The sequence below is a fragment of the Uranotaenia lowii genome, chromosome 3 (genome assembly GCF_029784155.1).
Source record: "Uranotaenia lowii strain MFRU-FL chromosome 3, ASM2978415v1, whole genome shotgun sequence".
Taxonomy (NCBI): domain Eukaryota; kingdom Metazoa; phylum Arthropoda; class Insecta; order Diptera; family Culicidae; genus Uranotaenia; species Uranotaenia lowii.
This window is the reverse complement of record NC_073693.1, coordinates 77,952,591-77,964,695: the sequence shown is the minus strand read 5'-3', so window position 1 is coordinate 77,964,695 and position 12,105 is coordinate 77,952,591. Positions and strand designations below refer to the sequence as shown.

Below are 12,105 nucleotides of genomic sequence, written 5' to 3'. Positions count from 1 at the left end.
AGGGTATTTTGGTGAGAGAAATGGAATCAAAATTTCTTCCGATAGAATTTGCCGTTCAAATCTCCCGTGAGAGATATTTTCATCCGCAAGCAGGGCTGCCAACTGTTTTTCGAAAAAGTCTGGAAGATTTTGAAAAAATGTCTGGAAATAGCTGAGAAAATCTGGATAGATTGCTTTTGGAACTTATCAATTTCAATGTTGTTGTTGATAAGTTGTGCATACCTATTAAACTTTATCTCCTCTTTTAACGTTAAGGCTAAGTTTTCGCTCACGGGCAAGAGAAAATTCCTCAATATTTTGCATGAATCTAAGGGCGCGGAGTCTACAGAATGGACGCAAAAAGCTAGAAAAGCACACTCTGTGAGTTTGCAAGGATCCTAAATTCGCTCATTTCTTCTAATCACCAAGCGAGCCAACTCATCACAGGAACAAAAACTTTATTTTTTCTTCCTGCTGCCATCAAGTTTGCCACTTTACAGCCAAAGAGGAAGGCGTATGTTGCATCTATCTTCCTGTATAAGGCAGTCAAGTGAATGCAACAATATTGTATCAACAACGACGACGCTCAATGGTGATCTGCAACATTCAAAATTCGCTGTTGTCGCTGATCATTGCTGAGCGCATCGTTGGTGAACTATACACGAGCAGACTATCCGAGCTGTTTTTGTTTTCCTGATTGTCGCAGCAATCTTTGGTAAGAATTGCTTGTAGCTTTTAGCAGGGGAAGCATAAATTTTTTTACCCCTTAAACATTCCCGCCTTACCCGGCGTCTACGATTGGTATATAAGCGATACATTTTGAGCAGTTCACTTCCGAATGTTTCACTGCTGAATAATGCATAGAGACGATCGCGAGCGAATGCAACAAAGGAAAAATTTCCCCTTCTAAGATCGCTTAGCAACTATGCATCATGCGTAAAATTCTGTTGTGAGTCGTCCATCAATTTGTGTTTTGGGCAGAGCCTTCCCCTCATCCGTAAACAAGAAAACGGAAGGCCCGCTTTGATAATTTGAAAATAAAATGTCGCACAGCATTTCCTCGGTTCGTACAGCAAAGGCAGGGGCTAACCAACGCTGCCTGAGGGTGCTATAAGAAAAGTGTATAGATTGAAGCTATCGCGAGCGAATTTCGGAACCTTGGGTTAAAGAACTAAAGTTAGAGTTGAAACAATTGATTTCAGTATGAAATATATTGAATAAAGAGCTTGGAATCATTCCAAAACTCGAATAAGGAAATAGTTACGAGAAAAGATGATTTATCAATTTAATATTTTACTTTTAATGAACTCGAAATTTGCGTGTTAAATGATTTAAAGCTTAGTTCTTTTAGAAATGGGACAGTTACGAATGCGTGTATCTCAAAAACCTTTCGTTTGATCTAAATACTTTCTGTGAAGGAAATGAAGGTAATCTTATGATAATTCATGAAAAAATTTAAAAAAAAATATTTATCGTTTTTTTGTACGAAAAAATTCTACTTTATTCTTGGTACCTCCCTTCGGCCAGCGCACACTTTTTTCAGTCATGATAATGATCAGATTTTCAAACTAATACTTCGTCTAATCTGTATTTTAGGTGGCTACATCTCCCTCCTTCAATTTCTGATTCTTTTCGGACCAATACTTCTCTTTTAAAAGAAACTGAGGCCACTTTAGTGGATACAGCTGTTTCGAAATTAACAAATTTGATTATTTTTGAGCCACTTTTTGATCGTTTTCAATGGAATTTCTGGTGGCAAAATCTGGCAATAAGGAAGTAAAACCATGAGGAGATTGAACTTAAAGTATAATCGGTTAGTATAGATTGTAGGTTGCGAAGGGTACATAAAAGATTACTCTTTTTAGGCTTTTGAAAAGAGTGAAAACCATAGTTTTCGTTTTGAAAATTGTTGTTTTATTCCGCAGGAGCAGAATTTTGGCAAATCATTATATTTTATACAAAATAATAAGCAAATACATACTTTAATATACTCGGGACCTTGCCACGAGCAGAAGTGGTAGGATTCAAACGCTGGAATTTGTTTAAAATAGGGTAAGTCGTTGTAGGGTAAGTTTTGTCGTTCATCAGAAATCATCTGTCCCATAGCCTCGGAACCAGATATACAGCTTACGAGCTGTGGATCTGGCAAAAAAAAAGTTTTAGGTTAGGTTTGAATGACTCATTAAGAGGCAACACTTTCAGCTTATCGGAGAATTTTTTTTTTGGAAATTTCAGCGATCTATCCTTAGTTTTTCGCTTATTGAAAATTAAAAATGCTGGTATGAGACTTGACTTCCCTGATGACCCTTAGCCGAAGTTGCCGATCATATGCTTCACTCCAATGGTTGATTTGAACTTTGTGGACATTTTTGGCAGTATTTCCATACTTTTCCACCACTCACACACAGTAGTTCTTTGAATAATCAACGGTTTTGTCGGCTATCAATTTGATAATGATGAATTTTGAATGAAACTGTGCAAAATTATTTTTTCCTCTTTTTTTTCACCGTAAATATCTCAGAAACACGTAAATTTTAAATTTTGAAAAAAATAGGTCGGATAGTACTTTTTACAGGCAACAAAATGCTGTCAAAATTTTGAATGTCCGATTACTAGTAAACGAGCTATTAGCAAAAGAAAGTGTCCCATTTCTAAAAGAACTAAGCTTTATAAGGACTATTAGATGTGTCTTCTTGCAATATTTTCCATTTTTAAGCTTACAATATGCTTGACAATAGTTTCCAGTAATTACAATTTCCACCAAAATTTAGATATTTCCTAGATGAATTCGCATTTTATGCAGAACCACATTTTTTATGTAAAAACTGTAGAATTCAATACAATGCTCGCTATTTTTCATACCAACTACGTCATCATTCTGGAAATCTGCCAACCAATATGGCGGATGAGGTAACCTGTTATTTCGAAGAACATTGCTCGGAGCGATAATCTGAAAAAAGGCAACGTCGGAAGAACTGTCCTCGCATAAGGAAAGCTCAATAGGCCCACCCAAGTAACACCGATTGATTTGTAAGACTCTTTAAGCCTCTAATAAAACCTAAACTTGGTCTAGTAGCCTGCAATAAAACTTGAAATGTTACTTGGGCATGGATTGTTACGTTTTTGCTCGTTTGAAGTGTGTGTAAATGCGAAAGCGTAAATGCATTACATTTCATGAGAGCTTTTATCAACATGCCCTCTAGCCTAAAATGTCAACAATTATGAGGCTTTCTCCTATTGGTGCACTAATGCCTGTCTATCCACCTTTCTTTCATTTTTCTATAAAAACTAAAAAAATCTCTCTAGTTTTTTATTCCGAGCCATGCCACTTAAAATAAGAATCATTTATTGCGAAGTGTTTTCACGTTTGTCGCCACGCTCATTTTGGTGTTTTTACAAGTCAGGCCCAGGAAATTCTCGGAGCGAGAAAGTAAAAAGGAAGAACTTCAAGATTTGCACTGAGCGGATAACTTGAGAAAGAGAGCGTCACCCGTTTTTTATGTGACGGGGCCTCCCAGGAAATAAACCCGTCACCCGAATATGGGTCCCATGGCAAGGAACGTGTTAAAAAGTGATAAACTAGTTATCATTACCGTTTCTGCTCGATTTGCTCCACTGATTAGAACACGATAAATGTTTAATAATAAGGAAAATAATAAAGAGGCTCTCATCAACTTTTTACTCTTCAACAAGACAACTTTTCGTTAAAATGGAACAAAATTTGTCATGGAAAGTATGAGGGAACGAAAACTGGTTCTACAATTATTCGAGACACCACTAGTGAGTACAATTTATCAACCGGAAGGAATCAAATCTGCCATGGGAATGTATTTGGGTACGAGATATGTTTTCATGATTCTGATAAAATATTCCGCCTTGTTTGTGGAAGGGGAGGGACGGAGGGGGTTCCATATAATTTTGGTTCCAACTTAAAACATATCAACTGTTACAACAGTCATTCGTCGCAAACGTGCAGGGAGTCAGACAGTCAGTCAGTCAGTCGGCTAGCAGGCAAGCTAGCCAGGCAGCGTGTGGTTCCCTCGGTAATTCATAATCGGTGGGTCACCGGTGTTGCATCCGGGCTTCTGACCTTCGAACAGGTAAGTTCATGTTATCATGATAAAAAAAAATATTAAAAAAAATTCTAACCGAAAAAAAGACAAATGTTGTCATCAATTCACGCTGAATTTATATTCATCAAACTTGCTTGAAAATCAATCAATTTGTTAATTACCCATCGTGAAAAACTATGATAAAATGAGTTATTCGAATACTTATTAAGTGAAAAGTAGTTGAAACAAAAAGCAACGCTGTTGGATGATTTCCGGAGGCTATCAAGATTGAAGAAAAAAGGAGAGGGTGCTTTAAATAACTTTCTTTTTTTGGCCAATTAGCGGATGATAAAATAATGCCGAAACTTGAATTGATGAATTCAGCATTGAAGTTTCGTTGAGAAAACAACATTAAATGAAAATTAAATTTCATTTGAGCCGTAAGGACAGCTTGATCATGTTCATAACTTCAAGCGGGTTGAGAGCACAGCTCAAAATGGAAAGCAAGTTGATAGGACAGTCTGAACATATCTATAGAAATTTCAAAAGAGTTGAGAGGATAGCTTGAAATTGAAAGGCAAGTTGAGAGGACAGCCTGAGCGTTTCAATAGAAATTTCGAGCGAATTAAGAGGAAAGCTCGAAACTAAAAGGTGAGCTAAGATGACTGTCTCAAAGTATCGTGAGAAATTTCCAGCGAGTTAAGAGGACAGCTTGGAATTGAAAGACGAGTTGAGAGTACAGCCTGAAAGTATCAAAAGAGGATGATATCATGTTTGTATTGCAATTTGAAACTCCAGCTGTAGCTCTCATTGCTTCTGGTTGTTTCTGAATAATGTTGCAATTCTATCTAAAAGAGTGCCTTAGAAATCAAAATTTATAATATTTATATTAATTTTATTTCCTTTTTTAAATATTTTTTTAAAAGGTGTTGCAAAGGACACTTTGTCAGCTAGTAAAAATACAAAAATAAATAATAATTAGGATGCAGAAATGGTGGTTTAGGATGAAACAATTTTATATTTTATAAAAATTTAACATCTGGCAGCAAAGAAGGTCTGCAGTTTTGAATTAAAAAAGTATATCAATATTATAAAATAAAAAGTGTAAATCTAAGATACCAAAAAATACCAAGAAAAATCGATCAATAGTTCTCGAAAATCTGATATTTCGATTACATTTTCATTGATTTAATGTGAAAATGTATGAAAAAGTAAAAGCAACCCTGAAGTCCGTGTAAATTTTCTCACGTACGTCGAAACGCTTCACAATAGTCTACAAAGTTGATAATCATCTGAAAAGCTTGACGCAAAAAGTCTGTGTAGTTTAACAGTGTTAACAGAGTAAACAACGATTTTTTTTGAAAATTTTCACTTTTTCCAAAGAAAGTTGATAACATATTTGAAGTTCCTTGAGGGTCGCCTTAGAGTTATCCGATTGAGCTCAAACTTTGACAGCGTTATTTTATTGTTGGTTGGATCAAGATTGAGAGGTGAGAGCTATATGGCAACATAGTTGAGAATTATGGGTCACTCTAATAATGCCGGAACAAATTTTAAATCCTGCATTTTTCACTTGGAGTTCAAACATCACGAAGAGGGGGATTATAAAAAATAATCCAAATTTTCAATAAATATGTATGAATTGGGCACAAGCTTGTATGTTACAAACTTGCATACAATCTATATTGCACAAAATTAAAATATTTGTTCAATTTTGATCGAAATTTTTTAAAAAAGATCTGAAATTAAAAAGTGATACAAATCCTATTGTTACATATATTGTCTTTCGCTCTTTCAATTGCCTAAATTTTTAAGAATCTATCCAGTTTTTCAAACTAAATACCATAAATTTTATTTTGAGAATTTCAGAAAAATCGAAGAGGGGTGGTTTGTGACAAAAGAAGAATTTGAAAGCCCCGCAAACATTAAATCGTATCGGAAAAGATAACTTGTAGATAACTGCAAAGTAAAAAGATCGTGTTAAATGTCGTCTGGAGTCAACTCAAATTGGATATGATGGACATGTTCTCTCTGCAACCAACAGTGCATCTAGATGGCTAAATTTTAGATAGGAATCAAGTTATATTCACCAATAAATAAGAGAACTATTTTCACTTGCAACAATTTGATTGCTATGAGAGCAAAATCGTGTGCTCTCTTGCATTCTTCCGATAGATACGAAAAAGGTGTCAGATAACTCCCATTTGATACAATTCTCGTCGCTCATGAAGGAAATGAAATTTTTGTATGTATATTGCTTCCACTTTACTAGGGAAATGCTGTTTTTTCAACTTTCATACGGTCATTCTATAATGTATATGGAAAGTATATCAAAACAGCATATGAATATAACTACAAAAATGTTTACTGGGATTTGTTCGGGCCAAAGTACAAATAATAAAATCATAACAATTAAGAGGCAACATGTTCTTCCATCGTTATGCTGAGCTCCAAATAAATTGTGAAATCAAGCGACATTGTCAACCGAAGCTGAGACAAACTAATTAGGCATCAAACAGCAGCATAAAAGCACTAATTATACGCCATTGATAGAAGTGGTCTTAGCAATGAACTTTGAATCCTAATTGTTTACATAACTTACACTTCTGAAGGCAGGGTCAAATGATCATTCCAATCTTCCAAGGCATTTTGCTTTGAAAAATGAATACACTTAAAGTTAAGTGATTGCCGAGTTAAATATTACATTCCTCTAACGTAAACTACCATCTAGTAAATTTATCAAAATTTGTTATTTTTTATTTTAGCCAAAATGTTTCAAAGTTCATTTTTGTCTGTGGGAAATGTTCGTTGAAACTCATGTTAGCCTGTGAACTAACTCCCTTTTATCATATTCGGCTCTGTTGCGATCGTTTAAACCGGCAAATAAATCGTTGCAACCACACAAAAAAAAACAGATGAAGCATTAATCCGACCTACCCTTCGATGTCTTCTTGCTGCTTCGCGTTCGGTCAGTCAGCAAAACTACCTACTATCAACCTGAATGCAGCGACAGCTGTATTTTTTTCTGGTTTGAAATTGCAATGTTTATACCATTCATAACTCTCAGAGTACTGAAGTTTCGATTGCTTGTTAGATTGCTTAAGGAACTTTGACTTAGAGCCGTCCTGAAAGAGAACGGTAGCTTGTATCATTAGATTTATGATGTTGGACTATTGGTTGGGACTGGTTTGGAGCACTACCTTGACCGTGATTATATTTTCTTTGCCTGCATGCCTCTATATAAATCTGAAAACGCATCATAGATGCCAACGTTCCTCTTCTATATTATCCATATCAAAAATAAACTGCAGTTAATCGATTTGTAATCTTGAAATTGGAAGCATTTTAAGCGCCGCGCCGTCAGTTTTATGTGTTGACTGACTACAGTTCATAGAACTGAATACTTATTCCACTTTGCTGTTTTCATTCCAACGGGGGGTATGGAATGCCAACTGATTGATCTACATTTTTCAGTAAATCTACCACTTTGCCATCTTAAGCCATAGGTTAACTAGTTCGACACTCTTAACATAAAAATTAGCACTACTATGTAGCTACTTACAAAAAATACCATACCGATAAGAAAAACTTATGCAAATCGATTTTCCTCATCAACACCAACATTGGTTACAAATACGTAGGTACTAGTAGGAAGTAATTTTCAAGGATATCCGGCACGTGGTTGCCCCAGTGAAGACGCATAGAAGTCGATGCATCTAATGTATTTATGCACTAAGGTGGTGTGAATGGAAGCGTTTAGCCGATGCATGACCGGGTGATGAATTTGCAATTAATTGATTGGTAATTGATCGCTACTAGATACCGGTAGATCGATCGGTTTGTGATATGAAAAAAAAAACGACTTAGTCTATCGGAAGAAACTTCTGCTTGAGTAGCATAAATGCTCCAGTTAGGAACCCAGCCTATCGACCTTGATAGACTCGTAGACTTTCAGCATTCTTTTCAACAAAAACGATCAACTTTTTCTTCCGGCTTCCAAATCAATGAAAAAAAATATTTTTGAAATGCATGAAACGTTGCTCTACTTTCTAAAATGCGATTTTGTTTTCATTTTCAATCATTCTGAAAATCCATGGTTGGTTCGTTTTCCAAAATTAAAAAAATGAACTTATGTTTTTTTTCATGAAGAAACTCATTTGAAAAGGTTTAAGTTATTGATTAAAACAGATCTTGATAAAAGTTTACTTATATCGCACTGCGTTGCACTAGAAACAAAAGGTTATTAATCCTCTTGAGAAAATTTTCAAAAATAACAAACCGTTGAATTTGTCTCCATGTGAGCAGGTTTGCTCCGCATCAATAAAAATATCATTTATTTTTATAAACTTTTCACCAGTTCGGTTTCGGCAAAGTTATCAATATCTGACATTATAACGCAGATCGCTTATTGATGTGCTCAGTTTTTGTAAGTAAAAAGATTTTTTGTCATAGTTTATCCACTCAATCTTTGAACTAACGGAATTATGAGCTCCATCAAAGGCAATAAGTTTAGCAAGTATGCTAAATTATTTTATTTAACGGTGGTGGCATAAATGTGCTAGTCGATGATTAGCCTGCTAAATTTTTTGCTTGCATGTTAATTTGTTGACTTATTTATTTTTTTTTAAACTTTCGTTAAAATTTCTCCGAGTTTAATTAGTCAATCAAGAGTGCTAATAAAGGTTTGCTGCCAGAAATTAAGGGAGAAAATAGAATTGCTAATTTAAAAATAAACGGACTAAGAAGCAAAAAGTGTTTTTTTATACAGCTTGATATTGGGTATTTTATTTGAACAATTTAAAATAGGAAGTACTTTGGCATGGAATTAAAAAAAAATAGTAACCTAAATTTAATTTAATTTTAAAGCGCAAAGTGCAACTATTTTAAAAAATCGATGGATCCAGTTTATTTTATTGCAAAAATATTGCGCCCCTATACCCTAAACCAAGTGACAAAATTTTTGGTGTTAGAATAATAAGAAAAAAAAACGCATACTAACGAATAGTTGAAAAACAGCAACAGTAGTTTTTCGATTTTATCACTCGCCGAATTCACGCTCGATCTTATCACGCTTTTTTTAAATCATTCAGAAACCATTTCCAAGACCTTAATATTCTATCAAAAGCGTAGAGCGTCTTTGTTCATAGTATATTTTTTGGTTTAGATAATGGAGATGAGGGCATAACGAGCACCCGAGGCATAATGAGAACTACGCTTTTCTACGAAAGTGCGTATTTTCTTAAATAAATTTTCATGAGGATTTGTTTCGTACTTCCTATAGTATTAATTTTTTACAAAAAAAAGGAATCTCCTTATCATCTTTACAGAGATATTTAAAAAAAACTAGCTTGGTTCTCAAGTTACGAAAATATTATAATTTTTGAGCACCACGAAATAAGCTCTTATGATCTTAAAATAACCTTGATCTATAATGTACGCACTGCAACATGATGTACACATTGTTTCTCAATTTTTACCATCATAAAATTTTTGATTTTTCACTTTTATCAATTTTAAAACACGTTTTTACTTGAATCTGTTGACTAGGGGCATATAGAGCACCATATTATCGAGGCATAATGAGCATTTTCTGCCGTAGAATCTAGCAGCGAATTAAAATTGATTTATAGCGCCACACCTTGACTAGTTTTCATCCGACAATTTAGCCTATTGGTAAGGTGTCGGAGAGGTAATCAAAAGACTAGAGTTAGATTTCTGTTCGAGGTGATTTTTTTCCATTCACAATTCATGATCGATTTTTTTATTGTTACATTATACGGCTAGTAGCATCATCCTCCGAACAAAGCACTTAATGTATGAGCGTGCGTGAATTGTTTGTATTCTACAAACTTTCTGCTTTGTTTGATGAATCTACGACTCACCTGACTTCATCGAATTGAATTCGCTGCTAGATTCCCCGGCAAAAACGCACATCTTGCTCTGATTAATGGTGCTCATACTGCCTCAGGGGGGGTTCTCATTATGCCTCCACAGTGGCTGGTTTTCAGCTTTTGGCAAAATTTTTTAAAATGCATTTTTTAACGTTTTCATCTAGTTTTTCACGTTTCAGCCCGTTGGGGAATAGGCTTTTCAAGTGTCTGAACACGAAACAATAATATAACCTCCATATTATAGCTATTTTCTATGGTTAAATAACCGTTTTCCTTAAGGTGGCTATTATGCCCCCATCTCCCCTATGTTATGTTTAATCAATATTAAATGATATGAAAATGCTATTGAAATGCTTACTTAAGCTGTATAGCGTTTGAAATCATCGTTAAGATTTTAAATTTGTAATTATCGACATAAGTATTGTCACGCTTGTGTTTTTATTTGTGCTTGGTAAGCCGATCTAATAAAGTAAACCTTTTTGGTTATGCGAATCATATAAAAATGTGGATGAATTTAAGCGTTTTTATAAAAAGATAATAGTCTCTGATTTCTTTTATAAATTAGTTTATTTGAAAAGGTAGCGTCTGTAATCCTGATTGGACAGCCTTTAGTATTGTCTGAATACGGTAAAAGTTTAAGGCTAAAAACCCTCTTTAATGGGGGGTAGGGTCCAACACTTTCAAAAAATCGATTTTTTTATTTTTTTTATTTTCTTATTGTAAAACATTTCAAGAATGTTGTGTCAAATTTTTAAGTCAATTGAAGCAAAACTGTAGAAATTATAGGCCTCTAATCTAATACTGAAAGAAAACAAGAGCAAAAACTTCAAACGCGTTTTTCTCGAAAGCACATTTTTAAAGTCCGTGGACATCGTCATTTGAAAACTACTTATCCGATTCTTTTCAAATTTGGAACATATTTTCTACATATAAAATACCAGACCCCAACGTTTTTCTTTTTTTTTTACTTTGGGGAGATTTTACAGATAAAAAAATGGCGGATTTTTTCGTGAAAAATTGTAGTTTTTACTTCAAACAGCCACAAAAATTTCATCAAAATTTTTTTAAGTGAAATAAAAACGTTGGGGTCCAGAAAAACCCCTATCAAAAATATTTTGCTCTGATTTTTTGACTTCAGATGATTCAGATGACTTCAGATTGATGGTTTGTATAATGCAAAAAATTTGAATACATCTGTTTTAACGATAGCTCTAGAAAAAAATCGTGAAAATGGTGTTTTTTTTACCCGTTAGACCCTACCCCCCTCCCCCTCTCTAAATAAATGTACAACAACAACAACAACAACATTGTCTGAATAAATAATTTTGGATGATCAAAATGAAATTTTGCTAGCTTTGATTAAACATATTTTAAAAGGACTGAGACTTCTGTTTTTCTATACATATGTGAAAAACAAAGGATTATCTGCCCATAAAGCAAATTTTGAGAAACACACCATCAAAGTCTTAGTTGAGCAAATTTCAAAGTATTTTTTCGAAAAGGTAAACTGTTAAGTTAATCATAGTGTAGAGATTGAAATATTGAAATATGTAATTTTCAGAAGAAAATGTTTTGATGCAGTTTTCTTAATTTTTTTTCAAAATCGACATAAGTTATAACGACTGCTAAATTTCCGTAAATACTAAGTATTTCTTTTTAATTAGATGTAGACTACCAAATTTGTATTCAACATGGTTTTATTGTAAGAAAGAATCTTCAATTCGCTAAAGAGAAGAAAATAATTTGAACTTAAATCGATCCTTTGTGTTTAGTAAAATTTGATTATTACATCTTTTGATCAAAATTTATTGATACATAACGTTTCCACTAATGAAAATATTATAAATTATTGATTAAAGACAATTAAAATACTTTTCCACTTAAAGTTTCAGTTTCACTAAATTTACAGTTTCGCCATTTTCACGCTAAAATATTTTTTGACCGTGATCAAATCTAAGAACTACTGTTCTTTTAAAAATTCGTCAAAATAAAAATATGTTTTAAATTTTCTTATAATGCCAAAATGTTTGAAATTACGTCCATTTTTTAATCCACCATTCAAAATTATTCTGCAGTGATTGAAATAATTTCGGTTGTTTTTACCCTTCTTTTTTACTTTTTTTTGTGGCCATAATCCTAAACAAAAAATATATCCATACGTCCAACATAAAGCTATTAGCATC

At 33.8% G+C, this 12,105-nt stretch overlaps 1 protein-coding gene across 2 annotated transcripts in view; it reads right to left on the bottom strand.

Moving 5' to 3' along the window:
* Positions 1-12,105, bottom strand: part of LOC129757038 (pikachurin) — an 865,561-nt gene that overhangs the window by 344,858 nt on the left and 508,598 nt on the right. The window lies entirely within an intron of this gene.